Source organism: Acomys minous, assembly GCF_964271855.1.
Source record: "Acomys minous genome assembly, chromosome: 17".
NCBI classification, from domain to species: domain Eukaryota; kingdom Metazoa; phylum Chordata; class Mammalia; order Rodentia; family Muridae; genus Acomys; species Acomys minous.
The window spans coordinates 43290504-43315805 of NC_140500.1; the positions used below are offsets into that span (position 1 = coordinate 43290504).

The 25302-nt window shown below is 46.1% G+C and overlaps 1 long non-coding RNA gene across 4 annotated transcripts in view; it reads right to left on the reverse strand.

Moving 5' to 3' along the window:
- Positions 1-574: 574 nt before the first annotated feature.
- LOC311588648 overlaps positions 575-25302 on the reverse strand; it is a 65821-nt gene continuing 41093 nt past the window's right edge. The window contains exons 2-5 of one of the 4 annotated variants that reach the window (XR_014776284.1): positions 12760-12940; positions 12081-12283; positions 3587-3653; positions 575-767 (exon numbers count right to left, since the gene is read on the reverse strand). This is a non-coding gene — a long non-coding RNA (uncharacterized lncRNA). Of the gene's footprint in view, positions 768-3258; positions 3287-3586; positions 3654-10762; positions 10956-12080; positions 12284-12759; positions 12941-25302 lie in introns of those variants that run through there. The other 3 variants (XR_014776285.1, XR_014776287.1, XR_014776286.1) reach the window with 3 other exon arrangements.

Here is a 25302-nt window from a genome sequence, read left to right on the forward strand (position 1 = left end):
AAGAATCAGGCGGACTTCTGTAAGTTTGAGGCCAGCCTGATCTATATAGAAAGTTCCAGGACAACCATGAGAGCCTGTCTCCAATAAACAGCCCTCTGCACCCACACTCATACATTGCAGGTAACTCCTCAGCTTCAGACATTCCTCTCTGGGCATACTCATTAACTCAGGGGCTTCTGATGATGGGGGATTAAATGTCTGGCACACAGAGAGAAATTAATTAGCACCCATCAAATGAATGACTATTTCATTCGCTGCATGAATTTATATTTTGCTTTTGTCACAGCTCGAAAAACACAGAGCCACATCTCTGTAAAAATTAGTTCTGCTCCACAGTTTCTCCTGGAGCTGCAAAGACAACCCCCTTGGGCTGTTATTTGCAGTATTTATATTTTTTTTTTTTACTGAATTATCAAGTGAAAATCCAATTGTTCCTAATGGTGCTCGCTATGTTCCCCATTCTCGTATGTGAAAGGGTTTATTGTCCATTTGTAGTAATTAAGACATGGGTGTTATATAGATCCATAAAAATCCTTCATTAAAGCCAGTGAAGAGCTTTTCATCAAAATCATCGTAGCCAAATATTTATTTAAAAATAAAATCCAAATCAAATTGAAGTGTCCCCCCACCGACATGGACACCAAATCCAAAAATTATTTGAGATGATGTTTGACAGTGGTGGTTCGTGTTGGGAGAGCTTTCAGACATGTAACTATATTTTCTGGCAGAACAGGAAGCAATCCTAAGTGGCAGTCCATCGTGGCTGGCTGTAAAGAAATGAAGTAATTAACCATAGGAAATAATTCACCAAGATGCTAACAGTTTAATAACATTGAAGTATTTGCATTTCAGCATTATTGTTTCTAAATGGTTTCATAATTGTTTTAGATTTGCAAAAGGTGCTAATACAAGAACGAAATAAAGAGTAACATAAGATTTTGTGGTTGAGATGATCATTTGGATGTGTTGTGAGATAAGGGGGTGGCAATTTAGAAGACAGCCCTTTGCAAAAGTGTGAAAAAAAAAATCTCCAGCCTCCTGAAGCTCCCATGCTCACTAGAGAGGGGTAAAAAGATGAAGCATTACAAATGTTTTTCTCAAAGGGAAAGAACACACACACACACACACACACACACACACACACACACACACACACACACACATTGCAACCTAGAGGCTGATTAGAAAGCCATAGCTGAGAAAACAAAACATGTTGCCTGAAATATGGGTGGAAAACTACCCACTCTATTCCTCCTGGGGATAAAGATTTTATTAGAAAGACTTTCTTGAATGTGGTAGCACACATCTTTAAGCACAGCACGCCCAGCATACTTGGGTGGCACAGGCAAGCAGATCTCTGTGAGTTCAAGGCCAGTCTGGTCTACGTATCAAGTTCTAGGCCACCTAGTGATATATCGAGATACCCTTTCTCAAACAAAACAAAGCAAAAGACATTCTTTATACTGATGCATCTTTAAACATAAAAAGATCTCTATTTACTCATCATCAAAACATGCCACCCCACAGCAAAGACATCTGTGTTTTTCACCCATTAACCTTTGGAAGGAACCAAGGGTTATTTCTATTTTTCCACCCAGCAATGTTCCTCTACAGGGCTCCCAGGATAGACCTAGGGCTCAGGAGTTTACATAAACATTTACTTTTAATATTCTCTCTTAATTTATTGAAGCCTTTAGTAACATCTCCAATGAGACTGAAGACTGAGAAATGCCACAGGGCTCTCCTTTGTGGCTGCACTTAGGAACATATTGGCACCAATTAACATAATTTCAATTGACACAGGTTAATGAGAACCAATAACAATGGTCATCTTCCAATGAATATTATAGGGGAGCCAAATAAAAGCCAACACATGCCTGCAGTGTAGCTGGGACAAGTTTTCCTGGTAGACATTCAGAGAGAAATGAGTCACAACCCAGGTTATAGATTCTAGACATAGCAAACCAAGCAGTGACTCACCCCATACTAGTCAGGCTACATTCTCACTGTGAGCATCCATTCAATTTCAGCAAAATAACTTTGTTTTGACTCTTCAATTAGCATTACAAGTTTGAGCTGTGTCGCCTTTACTGCTTTCTTTATATGTAGCTTACAAATTTGTGCTGATATTTCAGTTGTACACGGGACATGAGCACTAACATCTAGAGTAGGGTTTCTCAGGTGCAGCACTATTAACATTTGGGGCTGGGTGACTGTCTACTGTGAGAAATGCCCAGTGCATCATGGGAGGGTCAGCAGCCTCCCTGGCCTCTGCTCACTAGATGCACACACCCCAGGCCACCCCTACTTGCAACCATCAACCATGTCTCCAGATTTTTGCCAAATGCCTGTTCTGGGGACAAAATAAATCCCCATCTTAAAACTCTAACTTGGACTATGAGCTTGAGTCTAGGCAGGAACTAATGAAACCCTCGGAATAAGAGTTAAGGACTGTTTAATGTGGAATTTATCTACAAATGTTGGGGGAAGAGTGTAGAAACACGATTAGGAAAGAAGTGGGGAGGTAAAGTCAGAGAGTGTGTTGGAAAAGTGGAGGGACATGGAGACATAAAAGGAGGCAGACGTAAAAGTACAACTTCTGCAGAAGAGGGCGTCCTGTCACACACAGGCTTGTCAGCAAGAGGCACGGTAGAAATTTAATACTCTTAGTTCATCCTTATTCAGATAAAGGGCTCTCCCCATAAGCTAACAAGCCAGAAGCCAAGACAATCGAGCCATAGGGTTCGGATGGGCCAGTCTCCCTGGGCACAGGGCAGAGTAAAGAAGACGGATGTAATATAGGTGAATGGGGCAAAGCAGCAAACATGTACCGTGCCATGCTCTCTGGTCTGAGATTCGGGAGGCAATAAAATTTAAATATCAACTCTGAAAGTCCACCAGCCAAATTTCGTTTAAGTGTAGCTTCCCCACATGTCAGCCAACTTGGGTCCTAGAACCTTGTACTGCTCCTACCAGAACTCCCTACCATCTTCCTTGGCCACTTAGTGTCCATGGACTCAACAAGCACGTGTTTAGTGTCTCCTAGGCTCAGAAGTGTGTCTAAGTGGCATGCAAAATACTAGATGTGAGTCTCATGTTTCTATAGGGGGACAACGAAGGCACGTGGGTCACAGAGCATGTTCTAGCCATCACCAAGTCGAAGATAGTGTCATTGAAATAATCAGTGATTCCTGGCCACTCTGCTCACAAAAGGTGTCCTGGTTGCTGCTTTTTGTTTGGTTTGGTTGGGTTTGGTTTTTGTCAACTTGACTCAAGTTAGAGTTATCTGAAAAGAGGGAACCACATTTGAGATAATGCTGCCACAGGGCTGGCCTGCAGACAAGCCTATGAGGCATTTTATTTCCTTTCCTTTCCTTTTTCTTTTTGAGAAGGATGTGTTATACATTTGTTTTTTGCAGCCTATTGAAATGTCTGAGCTGTTTTCTACTGTTGTAATTAATTTATTCATGTTATATCCTGATCCTCGCCCCCTCCCCTCACCTCCTCCCAGTCCCGCCCTCCTTCCCTCTTCCCCCTCCCCCTCCCCTATTCCTTTAGAAAGGGGATCCCCTCCCTATCAACCTACCTTAGCTTATCAAGTCACATCAGGACTGAGCAAGCCCATTTCCTCTGTGGCCTGGCAAGGCAGCCCACTAGGGGGAAGAGGTCAAAAACCAGGTAACAGTGTCCATTTCAGAGACAGCCTCCACTTCCCTTACTAGAAGACTCACATGAAGCCTGAGCTGCCCATCGGCTACATCTGTGTAGGGAGCCTAGGTCCAGTCCATGCCAAGGTCCTTGGTTGGTGCTTCAGTCTCTGCAAGCCCATCTGGGCCATGGTTGGTTGGCTCTGTTGGTTTTCTTGTAGAGCTCTTGTCACCTCCAGGTCCTTCCATCCTTAATGCCAGGTCCCTTCCTCCTCCCCTCCCAGTGTCACCCTCACACTCCTTCCCTCTCAGTCCCCCCTCTCCTTCTTCTCAGAAAAGAGGAGGCCCCCAAGGGGTAGCAACCCACCCTGGCACCTCAAATCACAGCAGGACTAAGTGTATCACCTCCCATTGAGGTCAAACAAGATAAACCAACTAGGGGAAAAGGATCCAAAAGCAGGCAACAGATAGCCTCTATTCCCATTGTTAGGGACCCCACATGATGACCAAGCTGCATGTCTATGACATATGTATAGGGGATCTAGGTCCAGCCTGTGCATGCTCTTTGGTTGGTGGTTCAGTCTCTGTGAGCCCCCATGAGCCCAGGTTAGTTGATTCTATAGGTCTTTTGGTATCCTAGACCCCTCTGGCTCCCTCAATCCTTCTTCCCGCTCATCCACAAAACTCCCTGAACGTGGCTTATTGATTGGCTGTGGGTCTCTGTATCTGTTTCTATCATCTGATGGATGAAGACTCGAAGAAGACAATTATGCTAGGCTCTGTCTGCAAGCAGAGCAGAGCATCATTAAAAGTGTCAGGAGTTGGTCTCAAGTTAGCCCAGTCATTGGTTGGCCATTCCTTCAATCTCTGCTCCATCTTTATCTCTGCACTTCTTGTAGGCGAGACAAACTTAAGATCGAAGATTTTATGGGTGGGTTGTTCCCCTCCCTCCACTGGAAGTCCCACCTGGCTTCACAAAGTGGCAAATTCGGGCTTCATAACCCAATAGGGTCTTTTCTTAATCAGTGATTGATGTGGAAGGACCCAGCCCATTGTGGGCAGTGTAACCCTTGGCAGGTGGTCCCAGGTCCTATAAGAAAGCAGGCTGAGCAACTCACAAGGAGCAAGTCAATAAGTAGTGTTTCTTCATGGCTTCTGCCTCAGTTCCTGTCTTGAGTTCCTGCCCTAATTTCCCTCAGTGATGGGCTATGACTTGAAAGTTTTCAGCTGAAATAAACTCTTCGCAATGCTCTCAAGTTGCTTTTGGTCGTAGTGTTTTACCAGAACAATAGAAACCCTAAGCCACGTGGCTTTGTCATTATCTATGCACCTGCAACCGAGATTAGCAGCACAAGTGGTCCACACCATCACTGGAGTATTCTTCTCTGATATGGCCCCACAGAAAGGGTCCATTCCCCAGGAGGAGAAAACAGTAAAATAACTTCCTTACATCCACCATCCCCCTCCACTTAGATGGAGCAGTAATGAGAAAGGACCAGCCAGCATCCAACAGGCCACCAACACCCTGAACAAGGACAATAAAAGTCTTGCCAAGCAGAATGGTTGCGTGGGTCACTTGCTCTTTCTAGTAACATGGGGCCAGCTGCTGGCTGGCCTACCTAGGTTCTGATTTCCGTGTCCTAGTTTCTCTTCATTCGACTGAATATGCAGGTCAAAGTCATGTGAATCCCAAGGGCCACATGCAGAAAGGGAGAAAAATATCCTTGCTGTAAACTCACCTGAGCTTATTGGCCATTCCGCTTTCTCTAGTTTGGGGCAGAAAATTAGTATTGGTGAAACCTAGTAAGTAGAGGTAGGTAGGAGGCACGTGGCCCAGGTCTGCTGCTCTATTTATGCAGTCACTTCTCAGAGCAGGGGGGGCTCAAAATAACCACCACGCAACACTCTGGGACGTCTTGCTTCCTCGTCCTTGGGGTCACCAACAAGAAACTTGGATGAGAATGTCATGCGTTCACACTCAGTCCCCTCTGAATGGAACAATAGGTGGCCTTTGGAAGTGCAGCTAAGTGATGCTAAGTGACTCCCTGAACTCAGAGAATGTGCTATCCTACTGTCTTGGATGCTGAGAGAGACTTGAGGTAAGAATGAACTAGAGAGCATGAGATTTTATTGCTGAAGTTCCTCCTTTTGAAGGTCTAATTCTCATCTTGGCAACTGAGGCGCTATATTGTGGTTCTCTAAAAAAAATAGAGTCATGGGGGTCAGGGGTGGAGATGGGGAGGAGAGGAGACTGAGACGTTATAAAAGGAATTGGCTCGTGCATCTGAGGAGGCTGGCAAATCTAAAACCACAGGACAGTCCAGCAAGCTCAAGGCTCAGGAAGAAAGGATGCTGTATATGGAATCCAAGAGCAACTGGCCAGCAGAGTCCTCTCTCCTACAGGGAGGCAGGAACCCTTCAGCTAATTAGAAAAGGCCCATCTACATTAGATGGGCCACCTACCATACTCAAAGTCTGATTAAAATGTTAATATCCTAATGCTGGGTGTGGTGGCGCAAGCTTTTAATTCCAGCACTTGGGAGGCAGAGGTAGGCATATCGCTGTAAGTTCGAGGCCAGCCTGGTCTACAAAGTGAATCCAGGATGGCTGAGATAACATAGAGAAACCTTGTCTCAAAAAACCACACACACACACAAAAAGCTAATATCCTCTTTTTAAAGAAATATCTTCATCTAAAATAACGCTTGACCAAATATCTGACTACCGTGGCCTGGACTAAAACTAATGCATTAATTTAATCATCTCATCACAGCAACGCAGAGGCAACAGGATATGAGGTTTTGTGTGTTACAAGGCACAGCTCTCCTAGAACGCTCTCAGGATACAAGCTACGCTGAAATGGCCATGCAGTCAGGAAGCCCAAGGCAGCCATGTGAAGAAGCCAAAGGAAAGGTATGCCTGAGCCATCCCCAGCTGTGCCAGTCATCCCAGCCTAGGTGCCAGACACGAGAGAAGAAAACCATCTCAAGCGAACGGCCTAAGGAGGCCTCTGAGACTTCCAGCCCTGGCTATGACAATACACAATTCTCCCAGTGAGAATTGCCCAGCTTGGCCAGTTGCCCCCACAGAACTGTGACCAACCTTCATGTGTCCGCATTCCAAACCACAAAACTTGAGGGCAGCATTGTACAGCAATAAGCAGACAGGAATGTGTGTGAAATGCTAACACCTCCTAAGGTATGTGTCAAATTTAACTTCACACATATGCACACTGTCTACACCAAAATATTTTAAGAACATGACAGCCAAGATAACCCTCCTGCCACATTGCCTCTTTCCATATTTAGCCCAGTTTGTTCCTTGTATCCGCTCATAACAGGTTCCGGATACGGAAGGAGGGGAGGGGGCACTAAGTAGCACCCTGTCTGCCATGGAAACCCACGCATCCCCTCCAGTCAAGCCATTCAGTGTTTGCTGGCTTCTGCCAGCCAAAGGCAGGTGTGGTGATGGGTAGAGGACATGACACAGGTGCGATGTCTTGAGCATCATTGATGGTAAAATGAGTCCCTTTGTGTTCAACACTAACAGGGTCCAAGAGTAAGCAGAGAAGCTGTGTCCTCCTCCTTCCTTCCTCGGGACAGAGGCAATCCTGTGAGGAGCCCACCAGACAGGATGCACAGAGAAATCAGACACTGTGGTTTCCCTCTCTCCTGACTTGTGCTCTCCCTACCTGGCTCTTCATTTTATCGGCATGAACGTCCCCCAGGGCACCTACTCCAACCACACACTCTGCCGCCCTTTCTGAATTCCTCCTAGATTTATTCTGGAAAGCTAGCTCCGGGTAAATGAAATGGTGTGAATACTGACAATCTAACAGATTAATAGGTGTAACAGACTGACCCTGGAGTCACGATTTAAATTTGTTTTTTAAGGAAGAGGCTGACAGCTGCTTCTCTGAAGAGCAGGGTTACCAACTTGACTGGCTCCAGGCAGGGGTGATATTCAAAATATTTAACAACCGCATACGTGGCCTGGGCAGCGGGAGACAGATGAGTGGGGGGAGAGGGGCGGATGGGAATAGAGGGGCTCCCTGAGACAGGAAGCTGCTTTCCCACCCCAGGCAATGGCAGGCTTGGGAATGGAAGCCTTACCACTACCAGAAATACAGAATTTTCCCCCGAGAGGCTCTAATGGGATTTCTTTATGAAATCCTTCAATATAAATGTTAGCAATTAATTTTAATTTTTGCCCCCCACCAAATCTGTGTGTGTGCTATGACATGAACATTTGTGGGCTTTCTATGTTCAAATTCCCAGTCTCTTGCCAGACTTAATAGAACAGGGCTGTACTCTCAGCTACTCAAGGGGTTGAGGCAGGAGACTAGACTCCTCAAGTAATGGTGCCTGCTCTCAAGCCTGACCATCTTAGTTCAGTGCCTGAAACCCACAAGGTGAAAGGAGAAAACTAAATCCCATAAGTTGTACTCAGACCTCCACATGTGCTCTGTGGCAGACATGCACAGTCACATACAGACACACAGACACAGAGGGGGAGAGAGGGGGGGAGGGAGGGAGGGAGGTAGCCTTCTTCCTTCCAGGGACAGAAAAGAAGCCAGTCCTGAAATGGGGAAATAGAGATCCCAAGAAGTTGGTACGAGTCTAGGTGTAGTACTGTATGTGTACAGGAAATGGTATAGTATATGGAAATAGGATGTGTAGCTTTGGGAAAGTGGCCCCAACATGTCACTCTTATGAACAGAATCAAGCCTACGTAAGCAGCCCCTCAACACATCCCCCTCACAAGTACTCAGCAAGAACACAACAGCCTGCAGCTAGCTCTGCCTGCAGCTAGCTCAGCCTGCAGCTAGCTCAGCCTGCAGCTAGCTCTGCTGAGTCTTCTCTAGCTGCAGGCTGTCACCTTCCCAGGGGAAGTTATCCTGATTTCAAATTTCTCAACGTCTCAAAACTATGAGGAGCATTTTCCTGCCACTTCTGGGCCTCCCTGTTATAGTATCCACAACAGACTGAGACGCAGGCCTCAGTAGATAGAGATTAAATGTCCTTGATGCCACCGAGCTTCCTGCTTCACTGAGGCTCTTAATGCAAAGCCAGAAAGTCCCTGGAGCAAACTCTTCAGTCCGCTGTGAGGCCATTTAGAGAACCTCTTCCTCATGGCCTACAGGCAGCCACACTTTGAGAAGACGAGGCTGGCTGTCCTTCCCTCTTGCTGTGTAACATTCTAGAATGGTAAACCAAATGAACTGCAGGCTATGGGAACATCCTGAGTGAAATACTGAAGGCTTCAATTTTCCTCCTCAAAAGTCAAAGCTGCAGAAAGCCATCAGGGAAGACTGTGATGGGCCAAGTGGATTCTACTAACAAAATCCTTCAAAGAGAATGGTAAAATAGTGGGCAGCGCCTGGGCTGTAACTTCCTTCCTCTATGCAGACCAGCCAGATGTCCGTGCTCCAGGATATAATCTGTACTTATCAACCTGAGCAGTCTTGGCTGCCACACCAGTGACAACTCACCAGACTCCCTTCCCTCCCAGCCTGGAGTTCAGAGCAAGGCCGTCTGTGGGGATGTGATATGTGCCAGCTCAGAAGTACCACAGGCTTGGCTTAAAGCTCATCCTTAAATCCTTAATCTTCAACAAAGAGTCCTGTGTTTTCATTTTTTTTGCATTCAGCCCTGAAAAGTACACAGCCAGCCCCACCTGAGAGGACACTGGGGACAGAAAAGAAGCCAGCTCTGAAATGAAAGAATGGGGATCCTAAGAAGTTGGTCCAAAGCCAGGCGTGATGGTGCACACCTTTTAACTTAGGCATTTGGGAGGCAGAGGCAGGAGGATCTCTGAGTTTGAGGCTAGCCTGCTCTACATGGTGAGTTTCAGGCTACCCATGGCCATATAGTGAAGGCCTGTGTCAAGAAAAAGGAGAAACAGGAGGAGGAGGAGGCAGAGGAGGAGGAAGAAGAAGAAGCTCTTGTTCATACTGTCCACCCTGTCTGGTGGTATGCAAGAAAAACTTGCCCCAAATGCTGAGTTTGGGAACACAGAGCCATTGTGCCTAGGGAAAACAGGGCTAGGATCCCACGGTGTTAGGATCCAATCATAACATGTTCGTGAACTGATCAATGCATATCCTTATTTTATGTGTATCGCTGGCAAGGACAGCTTGTCTTCAGCCAGCTCTGACAGTGGATAAACCAGCAGAGCCATAACTCAGGCCCAAACATGGAACATCTCCATGGGCCACCACACAGCCTGAACGCTAGGGATGACCTTAGCTTGGAGATGGTGTAGAGGCTGGGTTAGCAGAGAAAACAGCAATAAACAAATAGTCCACAAAAGCCACAAAGAAAGGCGAAAAGCATGCCTCTGCACAGACCACAGAAGTGGCACTTGTAACTGTGTGAGAGAGCTGGGACAAGAAGGACCAGTGTCCCTGTGTTCCACTTCATCTGGGAACATTCCCACTGGGCAACTAAAATGACCCATTACTGTTCATATCTACAAGTGGCCAAGAGCTATCCTTGAATACTGATTTGGGGATTATGGAGTGAATCCACAAACACCCAGTCTTTGTATAGTGAATATTAAAACCTGCCTTCCTTTTTTTTTTTAATTTTATGTGTACGTATCTTGGGCTTACATGTATGTCTGTGTACTACATGTGTGCCTGGTACCCCTAGATGTCAGAAGAGGGTGTTGTAGACCTTGGAACTTAAGTTACAGATGGTTGTGAGCCAGCATGAGAGTGCTAGGAAGCAAACCTGGTCCTCTGAAAGAGTCGACAGTACTCTTAACCTCTGAGCCATCTCTCCATCCCTATAGCCTACCTCCTAGTGGGGAGATCTTTGGGAACAAACATGAGACTCGTAAGCATGTTAGGACTCCAAACTGGCAAACAGGCCAAAGTAATTACAATGATGATGACGATCTGCCATTGCTCACACAGCAGTCACGATATAGCTGGTATTCATTACATGGAGCAGCTCGTGGGAATCCCAGCAGCCAGAAGGTGTACAGAGCTATAATTCACTTTCAAGTACATCCATGTGGATGGTGCAACAAAGAAGCAAGTGCCAGCTTGTCCAGTTTTAACTCTGTAGCCAATTTGTTACTCTTGCTTATTTAAAAAAAAAAAGTCATACTCAGGACTGGGTGACGAAGTCCAGTTGGTAAAGTGTTTTCTGTGCAAGCATAAGAATCTGAGTTCAGGGGGCTGGAGAGGTGGCTCAGCGGTTAAGAGCACTGACTGCTCTTCCAGAGGTCTTGAGTTCAAATCCCAGCAACCACATGGTGGCTCCCAACCATCTATAATGCGATCTGGTTCTCTCTTCTGGCCTGCGGGCAGAGCAATGTATACATAATAATAAATATTAAATCTTTTTTAAAAAGAAGAAGAACCTGAATTTAAGCCAGGCGTCGTGGCACATGCCTTTAATCCCAGCACTTGGGAGGCAGAGGCAGGAGGATCACTGTGAGTTCGAGGCCAGCCTGGCCTACTAAGTGAATCCAGGACAGCCAAAGCTACACAGAGAAACCCTGTCTCAAAAACCAAAACAAACAAACAACAACAGCAACAGAAAGAACCTAAGTTCAACCCCAGAATCCATGTAATCCAGAGCTGGAGGGGGGCAGTACAAGTGAACTTACTGCCCAGACAGCCTAGCTTACTCAGTAAGTTCCAAGCCAATGAGGGACCCTGTCTCAGAAGCCAAAGTCAACACCTGAGGGATGACATTCAAGGTTGGTCTCTAGCCTCCACATGTATGCATACTCACATATAGGCATGTACACAGGGGTGCGGGAGACAGAGAGAGACAGAGAGAGACAGAGACACAGAGACAGAGACACAGAGAGAGACAGAGACAGACAGACAGAGACAGAGAGAAACAGAGACAGAGAGACAGAGAAACAGAGAGAGACAGAGGCAGAGAGACAGAGTGAGAGTCATGCCTAGAAGTGGTTAGCTACCATCCTGTCAGAAGGGCTTCTCCAGAGCACAAAGTTTTCTTTATCTGTATTAGCATCAACCCTCTAAGTTGGGCTCGTTAGCATAATGAATGTCAAAAACAGACTGACTGGTAAAATTAATGGGATACTAAATGGCATAATGAACGTTCAAGGAGAACTCTTGGCAGGTAACATCAAAGGACTGTGGCTAAGATGCTAGAGGGGCGTCCTCCCCCTTTCAACAAGGTGTGAGAATCTAGGGAAGTCTGGCAGATCCGCTCCCCTTGCTGTGGTACCTGGGCTGGTGCATGGGTCCACCTGCTGCCGCAGAAAGGGTTGTAGTTGCTTAGTGATAACCACAGCAGTTTCTGGAATCAACCTTGTAGGCTTAGATTTTTCACAAACCTACTTTATTTAGGGTTCTCAAAAGCTTCTACCTCCCTTCCAACTCACTGACCAGAGGTAGAGAGAGTAAAAGTTAATAGAGGTGCGGGGGGTGGGGGGGGGGTGGACCTTTTTAAACATAGTTCCTTGGGCCAATTCCACTCTGCATTATCAGGAAAGCAGCAATCGAATCCAACAGCAAACAGCAACAGGAATCCATAGCAACAGCAACATCCAGCAGAAACAGCAAGGCTCCGCTGAACAGGCACAAGTCAATGGAAGTAGTCAGACTCTGCTGGAGTGCCACAAAAAGTTCTCCGGAGCATTTCTTTCTGTGAAGGGAAGACCAGCAAAGAAATGTAAACAGTTGAAAGGCACAGCAATGCAAAAGTGTTGTCTCACTTTCTGTGAGCTTCTATTTATACTCTTTCTAAACATCACATACCCTCTCATGTGTTTGTTTTCAGCAAAACATCACATAACCTCTCACAAGACAGCTTCCAGATAAACATCACGTACCCTCTCCCAAGAAGCTTCCAGCAAAACCTCACGTGCCCTCTCACAGGTCTGTTTTCCACTAATAAAAGCCACATGCCTCTCCTGAGTCTGTTTTCAGCTGACCAAAATCACGAGTTTGCTTTCAACTGAGGATGAACTAGAAACATTTCTACATGCCACATTTTGGACCAAAACCAAAACTTTCACTATACAAGTTTGCATGAAAGGTGCTAGCCAGAATAGCTGAAGATGGCAGAGTGAGTGCTAAGAGCCTCTTCACCAGCAGAATGGGGGGGGGGGGACGACTCACCATCCTCTGCTTGTACCTGCTTGGTGAACAAATTGTCTGAAGGTGTGGTGTGGTTTCTCGGACCGTGGGTTATTTGGCTTTCCCTGATGGAGACAGGACAGGTAAGAAGCTAAGGCACTCTCACCTTCAGCTTCTTCAGCAGGTGCCCTCATCCACAGCTGAAGATGCTAGGCCTCCATAGCTAGGAAGAAGCAGAGCTGGGGTTAGTTTCAGGGGACATTCCCCTAACCATGTGAAGCTGCCTTTCTGCTCAGAAGTAAAATACAACCTAAATCTGCTGCTGCATATATCAATTTACAATAAACATGCAAGTCCCACACATCATGATATGAACACTGGCAGGAAAGAGGAATGGATTTATGTGAAAGAGACAAAGAAAATGAACAAGCCTAAATTATGAAACTTTCAAAACACAAACCCCAGACTCCACGCATCCTGATGCAATTGTTCAAGGTGGTGCATTGATTTTCTAATTAATTGCCAAGGCAACAAAACACGAATATCAGCTAGCAAGCGTGACTGTAACATTATTAAAATATGAAGAAATACCCTCCTCGGAATTAGGGAATTATAGTATTTGTGTCATTGTCCCTTCAGTCATCGGGTGCAAATCCCCTGTCTCCAAATAAGTATAAACCTCGGGAACGCCAATCTCTCCTTATAAAACCTTGATCTTCTAACATGTGCATTTTTTTAATTAATGTGATGCCCTGACTATAATATGCAGAAAAAACAAAAGGATAGGGGTTGAAAAGAAAGTCGCATATATTTTGACATTAATCCCTGGGGAACCTGACAACACTCCGATGCACTGATGTCAGCTCACACGAACACACAGACCATCGCAGTAGATCTTGCTAAGGACGGACTGGACGTGTGGTATTGACAAGCCAAATACAAACAGCTTCCATTTTTCTAACGTGCTAAACTCTTGGTAGTCATGTCACTGGAGAGAACAGCATATGCTCAAACTGTTAAAATGGAGCTCTTTGTTTAAATTTTGTTAGAGATAGGGAGATGGCTCAGTGGGTAAAAGTATTTGCCACATGGGCATGAGGACTTGATTCAGTCCCCAGAATTCACATTTTAAAAGCTGAGTACGGTGCCCTGCGCTTAAAACCCTAATACCGGGGAGGTAGCAACAGGCAGATCCCTGGGACTCATCAGCTGGCCAGCCAGCCTAGCTAAACTGGTTGGTTAGCTCCATGCCAGTGAGAAACCCTGCCTCCAAAAACAAAGTGGAGGGTGACGAGGAACACCTCAAAGGTTGAGTTCTGGTTGCCACATGCATGTTCTTGTACACTCATGAACACACCCAGAGTTCTGTCACTAAAAAAGAGAGTGTGATGATAATACACATGGGGTTTGCCCATATGTATGCCTGGTGGGGCTTTTAGGAGTTATGTAGAATTCAGAGCAATTCATTTCTTGTAGAGCTATCCCAAACATACGAGGTCATCTTGCAGCCCTGTTTCTACCCACTGCATGCCATGAGATTCTGCCCATTACTGCAAGGCTCCTCCAGCCCCCAAAATACCTCTCTGGTGGCAGCACTGCCCCCACTGTGATTGCTACAAGATTTTTTTTTCCTGGCCCTTTGTCCCTGAGTCTAGGAGGTCCCGGGAGGCCAGTGACACTAAGAATGAAACAAGAATCTCTTTGACCCCAAAAGTGAGGAAATCCCTTCAACTCCCCTGAGAGCCTGGGCTCCAACATGGGGTGGTCAAGTCCAAATTGGCCTGAAGCAGCCTGGGAACCGACGATGTTATTAAGCTCTGAACTCGACTCCACTAGAGGTGGCTGCAAGGACGTGCTTACCAAGTGCTGTGTTTAGAGCAGAACTCCCATCCCAGGCCTGCTGCCAGTGAGGGTAAGCAGCTAGAATCAGACTCCATCCCATCTCAGAGATAGATGCATCTGAGCTCTCCAGCACTGGCAAGTAGCCAGAGGTTTCAAGACTGGCCATGTGGACACTGAAGATGATGCGCTTTCATTCTGCTAAACAGTGGTGTCCAGTCTGTGCCCGGTGTCTTCAAGATACAGGCTCCCTCCACCACACTGCAGAACCGAGGTTCTGATGGAAGGAGCCCCACGTAACAGTGGAGAACCTCCTGCAAGGCAGCCATTCGTGAGTAATGAGGGGACGGAAGAACAGAACAGTCCACTTAGAGCTGTGGCCAAGCCCATGATGTACTGACTATAAAAGAAGGACAGTTACATGCTGCAGAGATGGTTCCAAGGTTAAGTGCTCTTGCAGGGAACCCAAGTTCTGTTCCCAGCACCCACAGCAGGCAGCTAACAGCTGCTCGCCGGGCAATCTGATGCCTTTTTTCTGGCTCCTGCAGGTACCCATGTGCACATGCCCCCCACACAAATACAAACATACACATGAGTTTTTCAAAATAAATATTTTAAAAAGACAAGGAGAAGAAAGAAAATGAAGAAGAGAAGGAAGAAGAGGAGGGGAAGGAGGAGGAGAATTACAGTTCAAGGACTTGTTGCTCTGGACTGGAAGCCATGGCAGTGATAGAGCTTAAGGAAAGCCGTCAGCTGTACAGGAAAGGGAAGCTCGCATTCCATCAACAGCCAGAAATAAGCTCAGTAACGCAAGTGAAACTAAAAAGGAGGGCAGAAAAAAAAATTAAGAGGAGCTTCTTGGTGTCAGTGGGTAGGGGCTCTCATCACGGGGAGCAGACTGAGCACAGGTGGCAGACAGAACAGCTCACTGGTAGAGTGTGCCTAACATGCAGCCGGATTTGGACTCATTCCTAGGTACCAAAAACAAGAGGGAAGGGCCCAAACACTAAAGAAAGAGAGGTGAATCACATCTCCTGGCACAGCTAAGCTGGAGAAAATAGGAGCTCCCAGAAGGAGGAACAGTTTTCAGAGTCCCTGAGAAGCTGTAAAATCCTCACATTTCACAAGGCCAGGTCAGTAGCCTGAGCATCTGTGAAACAGCTGCCAGGCAGCCTCGGAGCGGCAGGGAGGATAGAGAGAAACACACACCTCCTAGGGAGGCTTAGCTGCAAATGATGAGAAAAAAAACATGTTTGCAGGGGGTGAGGGGCGGGGCAGGCTGTGGGTAAAGTGTAGGTTTCTTATACTTAAGTACAAAAAAATCAGTGTGCACAGATGCAGACAAGAGATACCCTAGGGTGGGACTGGAGAGCCTGTGAACGCCTCCAAGTAGGACAGAAATAGCCTTTGGTTCTCACCTTCCTTCAAGTTCCTTGCTGGGTAGATAGGTGATGTAAGGCCCAAGCATCACCCTAGCTATCTCCTGCCCTTATCCAATGTAGCATCTTCACCTCCGTTCACGGATGGTCTCCAGCCTCCGCATAGCCCCGTGTCCGCCTTGGCACACAGAGCGGAATCAGAAGCCCCGAGGGGTTTGTGCTGTGGGTTTGGCACACATTCTCTGTTGCCAAGTGACTGGCTGCGGGTGCTCCAGTGCCCTTAATGAAACCGGAGGTATACAAGGCTTCCGGAATCCAGGAAGCCTGGATGCATGAGCACCTGGCGAGCATCTGGGGAAGGGACTATTTTTAGCACTGAGGGCTACTCGGAGACAACGCAGCTGACAGACTCCCTCCCCAGCATCTTAAGCCAGCTTAAGGCTGACAGCTTAACCTGACAAAGACCAGTCAAGGCCTTGTCCAAAAACCGTGGAAGAAGAAAACAACCGTCTCCCCAGTAACAGGTGATGACGGCAGAATCCCAAATGTCACTTCAAGTTCCGAGGAAGGAAAAAGAAGCCCCTAATGATAAGGGAAAGATGATTTTTGTCAACCTGTGGAAAGGGTGAAATTTTAAATTACACTCCATTTCCTATGACAATTTTTGTGCTCTCATTTACAAGGTTGGTGAGAGCTGGCTCCATACTATTTTAAGCTCCTTCGGCGCACACGTACACACACACACACACACACACACACACACACACACACACACACACACAGACTCACACACACATACACACTCACACACAAATCTGGTACTGGTTATGCATAATTCATTCGGTGGAACACAAATGAGCTAAAGAAACTAGCGATGAAGTTTGAAATAAAGGTTAATTGCAAAGGAGGAAATCTCGGACTTATTGAAGGAAAATAGTAAAAAGAGCTAAGGCAGCTCCTAACAAACTGAAGGGGGCGCGGATCTAGTTGTCCCTTCAGGAAGCACATATCCAGGTCCTCTGGAGGAGTAGCAAGTGCTCTTTACCACAGAGCCACCTCTCCAGCCCAGGACCAGCGTTTTATATGGACACACAGAATCACATATGTGTGTGTGACACGAAGGTGGAAACAAGATTGTCTAGGGCGCAAAAGGAAACAACAAAATGAGGGGGAAGGAAAATGGGGGATACTGGAGAAGAATGTGGTCAAAACACATTGCACAGCCCGGCGTGGTGGCGCATGCCTTTAATCCCAGCACTAGGGAGGCAGAGGCAAGCGGATCGCTGTGAGTTCGAGGCCAGCCTGGTCTACAAAGTGAGTCCAGGATAGTCAAGGCTACACAGAGAAACCCTGTCTCAAAAAACAAAACAAAAAAAAACCCACATTGTACATATGTGTGGAAATACCCTTGACCATAACTACATGCTATGCAATGAATACATGCCAGTCAAAAATATATTTTTTCTCTCATTTCAAGAAAGACTCAAGTGAGTGAAATAAGAGATTACAAGTAACTTAAATCCACTTTTGTTTTCTAAAAAGTAGGACAACACCTGGGTCGGTACCTGACTCATGTCTTCCAGTACAACTTACCAAGTAGGACAACTTCTAAATCTGACTGTTTCCCAACTTATCTGTCTGGTTTGTCGTTTATTCACTAGTTCCCAGCCTGGCTCTTAGAACCACCTAAGACCAGCTTTGGAGGATAAGATGGTCAATCGTGGTTGTCGATTCGGCTGCATTTGGAATTACCTAGGAGACACACCTCTTGGCATGTCCCTGAGCATGTTTCCACAGAGGCTTAATGGAAGTGGGAAAACTCACCTTGAGGGCTAGGCTGCCTTCCAGATGGAACTGAAGGGACCCAACCTCAGGGACCCCAAACCTCCAAAGACCCCCGTTGCTTGACTAGACCAACTCCATGACAGGCTTTAGGTTTTCACTCTGCCTAACTAGGCCAAATTTCTAACAATTCCTGGAAAAACCACCAGCTATGGACAGCTCATGGGAAGCCAATCAGCTCACAGAACAAAATGACTAGATAACATGTTTTTATTACTTCATGGCCTTGGTAAAGAACATAGCTGGCCCCATCCAATCAAACTAAAGGCCAACTCCTGAGGAAGAGCCAAAACTTTAGTGACTCAAAAGCCCCCAATAACCAAACAAACAGCCAGTCCCGAATCAATTCTATCTATAAATTGAGCCTGCATGCTCAGTTTGGGGTTGCCCTCCAGAGGAGAGAGGCAGTCCTAGCATACTAGACTAAAAAAAACACTCTTTGTTTTTGCGTACTGCCTTGGGGGGCCTTTCTTCAGCAAATCACCCAAACCCTAACAGAACCGAACAGAGAAAATGAGCTGAGGGTCAGCATTCACCTCTCTTTGCTTCTTTACTATGGACACAGTGACCAGCTGCCTCATACCCCTACCATCATGCCTTCCCTAGCCACAATGTAAGCTGAGGGTGTGGCTCAACTGTTAGAGTGTGCACTGAGCGTACATGCAGCCCTGGGTTCCATTCCCAGAACCCCCAGAACCGTGTAAAACAAGGAGTGGCGGCACACACCTGTAACCCCAGGACCCAGGATGTAAAAGGAGAAAATTCAGAAGTTCAAGATAATCCGCAACTACACAGTGCATTTGAGGCTAGCCTGGGCTACATGAGCTCCTGCTTCAACACCCCGCCCCCAAAAAAGTGCCAAAATCAACCCTTCCTTCCTTCTTTAAGTTTCTATGGTCAGATATTTTCTTACCACAAGAAAGGTAGCTGATACCGGAAGGGAAGGGGAGTTGGAGTGTAAGGGGTGGGAGGTAAGGATGGGTTAAGCTCTACTTGTTCTTGTTTTCTTTAAATCCTGTTTCTTCTAGATGCCTGTCACCTCAAAAACCTTCCATTTTAATAGCCCCAGGCAGTTTTTCTACAAAGACCCTCAGATAATATGTAGCCAAGAGGAGAACAGCTCTCCTTACCTAAATATTCATCCACCATCCATCCCCCAGATGTCTGGAAACCTCTCTCTTGAGCCTCCCAGGGACCCTCCGCAAGTTCTCCTTGGGCAGGAGGCAACACGAGGCTTAAAGGAGTTGGAAGTCTCCCTAGTCAGTGTAACAGGTAAATCAAAAACTCCAAATGGGAAGCCAGTTTCTTTACAAGTCCTGCACTTTTCCTCCGTGTGGTCACTGCCTTGATCAACTCAGCTACAGACATCTATGCAGACGCTCAGGTGACCCTGGATGGCGCTTTAACCCATCAGCAGCTGCAACCATCTTCTGTTAAACCATCTATCTGCCTGATAAACAGGTATGCCGTGAATTTAAAGTCACAGGAGTCCAGTTAGATCACTGAGAAAAGATGCCAGCTGGGTCCCTTCAAATCTCTCTTGGCCACTCCATGGCAGAAGACCATGCAGCCAACAAAGGCTTCCATAACTTTTCTTCACACGCCCCACATTTTGCTATATGTTAACACATGGTCAAACCCAGAGGTCCTATTCCTTGTGTCTTCAATGAAAACACTTGGCCAAAAGGCAGATAGAGGATTGGGGTTTTTCCATGTGTCACTATTAAAATGGGGGAGGCTGGTGAATAGTACACCTCTTGAAGTTTGCTATGAACACAAGTTGATGTCAGTCCCTTCAGGTAGCCCATCTCTGTTTAGCAGCTACAGAAATGAGCCAGCTGGACATGGCATTCTCTGTCCCTGTAGCAGACCTTATGTTAAAGGAGCCCACAGCGCTCCTGTATGCTCTTGGTGTTTGACTGGCTTATTTTGTTGGCAGAAATAACCCATCACTTGGGCCCTACAGTTAAGGTGGAAATATAGAAAGCCCGGTGTGGGAAAGAAAAAACATTCTGTATACGGCACTAGGAGTTGAACCTAGAGACTTTACTCTGGTAGTCTGGTAGTTCTCTGCCGTGAGCTACATGCTCAACAAAGCACACCTTATAAATTAAGCATTTTATTATTGACTGAACTAGTTGCTTTAACTTACACTGTCACTCTTTTGTTTTTTTAGTAAAAGTCCATTCTTTTGTCTTGTCTGGGGGGGAGATATTTGTGTTTTGTTATGTTTTTCTTGACAGGGTATCATCACTACATAGCCCAAGCTGGCCTTGAACTTTCAGAGATCTGCCTGCCTCTTCTTCCCAAGTGCTAGGATTAAAAGCCTGTGGCCCCAAACCCTGCTTTAAAAATCCATTCTTAAATATTTTAATTTTATAAAAATAATTTAGACATACAACTTTTTTTTTTAAAAATCCCAGCACAGCAGGACACATAATACAAGCAATGCTTGTGTGTCACATCTCTTTCACTCCCAGAGGCAATTAATTTAAGCCGCATTCTTTCTACCTCTTCTGTGATTACTACCATATAATTCACTAACTTCCTTTCATCTTCCCCATATAGACATAGGAGGTGAAAGACATAGGGTGCCAACTCAAGCAATCTTTCTAAATTGTACTACATCTTTAATTTTGTTTATTTTGTTGGCGGAGGGTCAGACATGTGCCACGGCATGTGTGTAAATCAGAGGACAACGTGCAGGCGTCAGTTCTCTCTTTCTACCATGTAATATCAGGGGACTGAACTCAGGCTTGGCAACAAGCTAGCCCTTGAGTAATATTTTAAAATCTATGTGTGAAGCTTTTCTGGTCATTTTTAATGACTTAGTGATGACACATGGAGCCTTAATTACAGAGATGAACATTCACGAAGGACAAAGAAGAATCATTGGACACAAAGGTCACATGAGGACGTAGCTTGGTGTCTCTGCAAGCCAATGGGAAAGCCCTCTTTAGAGATTGACCCTTTTCCCCTTGGAGTTCCTGCCTCCAGACTGTGAAAAACTACATCTACTGTTTCACCCTCTTGGTCCTTGGGGTTTTGTCATGGTTTCCCTGGGAGGTCGCTACATCTGCCAGTCAAAAACTGGCTACACCACCAACCAAGGACAATAGGTGCATTAAACATCGAACCCCTACCCAGATCTAGCCAATGGATAGGACATTCTCCTCCATTGAGTGGGGAGTGGAAACTGACTTTCACATGAACTCTGGGGCCCCATATTAGACTACGTCCCCTTGATGGGGAAGTCCAGTGGCACTCAGAGGAAGGATAGCAGGCTATTAAGAAGAGACTTGATACCCTATGAGCATATACAGCGGGAGGATGTCCCCCTCAGTCACAGTCATAGGAGAGGGGGGAAGTGGGAAAGGGGGAGGGAGGGAGAAATAGGAGGATACAAGGGATGGGATAACAATTGAGATGTAATATGAATGAATTAATTTTAAAAAACTGACTACACCAATTGCAGTATATTCATAAAACTTGATTACTATTGAGCCTGCCGCAGAAAATGGGTAGCAGACTCAGGAGTAATGCCATAGAACTTTACCCTATGTGATCAGAGCAAATCGTGAACACTAGCCCTTCCTGGGCTCCTGAAAGACATGGGCCATGCAGAGTCACACACAATCAAGCCTGCAGCAGGTGCTTCCAAGGAGGAAAAGGGCTATGGTGAGAAGAGAGAAGTTGGAAGGGTGCTCACTGGATAGGTTCACAAAAAGACAACTGACCTTCCTTGTATTTAGTTAATTTCTAAATATGTGCCTTGAAAAGCAAAACAAATGTGTGGTTTTAAGGCTCTTTTATTCTTGTGTGTGTGTGTGTGTGTGTGTGTGTGTGTGTGTGTGTGTGTGTGTGTGTGTGTGCGTGCCTACGTGTCTGTAGGTGCATGAATGCAAGTGTCCCTGAGGTCCAGAATTGGACACTAGAGCTCTGGAGCTGTAGTTACAGGTGGTTGTGAGCCACCTGATATAGGCCCTGCAAAAGCAGCAAGCGCTCCTAACCTCTGAGCCATCTCTCCAGAAGGATTATGAGAGAATAAAGTAAGTGAGAATTTCTCATATTTACTTTTGTGTGTATAGTCTCACATACATGTTTGTGTGTGTGCACATGTGCATGTGGGTGCATGTGGACATGTGTGACCATGCACATAAATGTTTGTCACCGCTGTTGGGTGTCTTCTTCGGTCAGTGTCCTTTTTGAGTCACAGTCTCTCGGGCAACCTGGAGCTCAGGACTTTGGCTAGACTGGTTATCCACGTGCCCTGGGGATACACTTGCCTCTATCTCCAGTTCTGGGATTACAAGTGCTTGCTGCCCTACCCAGATTTTTACTTGGGCACAGTGGACCCAAACTGGGATCTTTGTGCTTGTACAGCCATCTCTTTGGTGACTGAGCCAGATCTCCAGCCCCTATTTTCCTATTGTTGTGTTCTTAATTTCCCATGGTTTTCAGGTCATTAACACCTTCTGAGTTCGCAGGTAAATCAAGACTTTGTGGATCAAGAATTTTGAGTATTCCTTGGGCCTGGGTTTCATTTAAGTGAGAGTCCAGCAGGATGCCCCTCTCCACACTATTTATAAATAATTCTATACATGGCTGAAAGTTGAATGTCACAGTGAACACCTATATGTGCTTACTACACAGACTCCACAGTTAATATTTGGCTATCCCTGCTTTATCCCACTTACTTATACTGTTATTGATCCACCAAATCATCTAATTTTTAAAATACACTTCAAAGGAACTTGTAGACATAAGTATGCTTTCCACCTAAGTAAATTTCCCATATGCAGAGCACACACCCCTTCTTTTCAGTGATAAAAATAGAGAAAGCTGTGCAGCCAGGAGACCACCCACTTAATGTGAGACAGTCAACGGGAGGGGCTCGGGACTTCAAAGGGACTAATTAGTTTAGCATGATGGTCCAGCCTCCACCACTAGAGAGAGCAGAGCAGCATTCCACCAAATCAGCCAAACACCGGCGTGTTTGTCTCTCCTCAAAGATGTAGTGAAAAGGAGACAAATCAAAGAGAGAATTGGGATCTGGACATATTTGTTGCCATGTTTTCCAAAAGGGTTTGGTGTCTTCATGGGGAGGCTCAGCCCCAGCTGGCTCGGTGCCTGCAGCTTCTGGGAAAATAACAGCAGCTAAGCAGCCTTTCAAGTCCCTGAAATGGGGTCTGCTGCTGTTTTCCTGCAAACATTTGTATGTTGATAGCCCTGAACATTCTTATGTTCTTCCAGGGCTATTTTAACTACAGAAACTCCCATCACCAAACAGCCCAAGAAGACATTCACGCCTGAACCCTGTCCCTTCTCCACCCTGATCTGAGAGATTTATTATATCACCTCCAAGGCCACCTTAAGCTGCTTCACTTCTCGTGGCAGGGGACCCTGTAGATTAAAGAGCCTCAAAGGCCCTGCAGCAGACAGGACTTGCAGGAGCCCTTTCTGTGAGAGAGCAGAGCAAAGCAGTTTCTGTCCCCTCCATCTCCCTTCTCCCTGCCCCTCACTCTCCCACGCTATGGTCCACTGCCTCGATGACTGTGCCCAGGATGGTACAGAGGATGTCATGTTAGTTACCTACCATGCTGGTGGTACCATCACACAGGTCAGGCAGATGGGAACTGCGGTTGGCCTGGTTAGAATTCAGGAGTGGACACTTGGGTAAGGCTCAGAACAAATTCTGCTCCACGGGAGCAGGTGACAACCTGATCACAGAGGCAGCTGAAGTCCCAAATTTTAAGACTGACTCATGGGGCTGGAAAATTGTCTACGTGATTAAGAGCGCTGGCTGCTCTTCTGGAGAACGGAGTTCAAATCCCAGCACCCACATCAGCCTGCTCACAACCGCCTATAACTCCATAAGGGATATGGAGCCCTCTTCTGGCTTCCATGACTACACAGACACATAAAATTACCTGGACATACACACACACAGAGAGAGAGAGACACACACAAACAAACAAAGAAATATATAATTATATTAATTACCTAGCTCACCCCTGCTACAAACTATAGGTGACACACTGAAAAGCAAGAAGGCATTCTTTTTATTTTATTTAGTTCATTTTAGCTTTCCGAGACAGGAACCAAGCAAGCCTGGAACTCGAGACCCTCCCCCGTCGACTTCCGGTGTACTGGGGTTACAGGTGCCAGGCCAGCCTGATTTTTAAGTGCCTAGATTGCATGCTTGATTGATATAAGAATAAAGGAGGGAAAAAGCAACTTACGTATCTTTTTCATTTAGTGTATGTGTGGCTGGCTGTATGCCACATGTGTACACATGCTTGTGGCGGCTAGAAGAAAGAGTAGGGTACGCTGGAACTGGAATTACAGACAGGTATGAGCCACCAAACGTGACCCAAACTCAGATCCTCTGGGAGAGCAGAGCCACTGAGCCACCGAGCCACCTCTCCAGCCTTCAGGTGCCTTTTTAACACATATCTGCTCTGACCTCTATATCAGTCTTTTCTATTTGAAATTTGAGGCTGAATCAAAAAGCTAAGACCTCTTGCGGAGAAAGAAATGGCATTACCTTTATCTCTTAAGAACATCACCAGAAAACTAATTTGGGAAAGAAAAGACTAATTAATAGGAGCAGAAAAGACTAGTGAGCTTCCTTTGATCTTAGAATTTATTAAATAGTAAAATAACCACTCGGTTTTATTAGGCGCTATAAAACAGGATAGGCAGAGGAAGCGGAAGCAGACAAAGGTGACCTTAGAAGAAAGGGCAAGCGCGCTGCCAGAGTGCCTCTGCCTGCCTGGCTCTCTGATAGAGCTGGGGGTGGCCTCCACAGGGCTTACTGGCTTTAGCATAGCCCAGTTCAAGCTCCCCACCTTTACAGAGGGAGAGTGGGAAAGGAGCTGTCTGCCCTCAATCATACCAGCTGTGGAGAGGATTTTCCACAAAATCCTGGGTGGAGCAGAATGGGAGAAATGGTTTGCAAATCATTTGTCCAACCAAATGTCTATAATTCTTAAGGAACTCCAACAAGTCAGAGGCCAAGAGTAAAGGGGAAAGTTTTTTAAACTCTGGGGCTGTGGAGATGGCTCAGTAGGTAAAGAGCCTGCCATGCAAATGCGAGAACCTTAGCACAGGTGTTCAGCACCCACATTAAAAAAAAACAGGTGTGGCACCCACACCCATAAGCCAGTGCTAGAGGAGTGTAGACAGGAAGATATTGTTTGTGCCATGTAGTTAAATGACCAAGGCCCAGACTCAGCAAAAGACCACCTCAAAACCACAAGGCTGGGAAGCCACTGAAGAAGACACTAGACATCAACCTATGGCAAGTGTACACACCCCAGCAAGTGCACACACATACACACACACACATGCCATATACATACCACACACAAACCATACACATAACACACACACACACCATACACATAATGCATGTGCCACACATACACATACAGCACACACATGCCATACACATACCCCCCACACACATGCCATACACATGCCACACACATGCCACACACAGACACACGCCATACACATACCA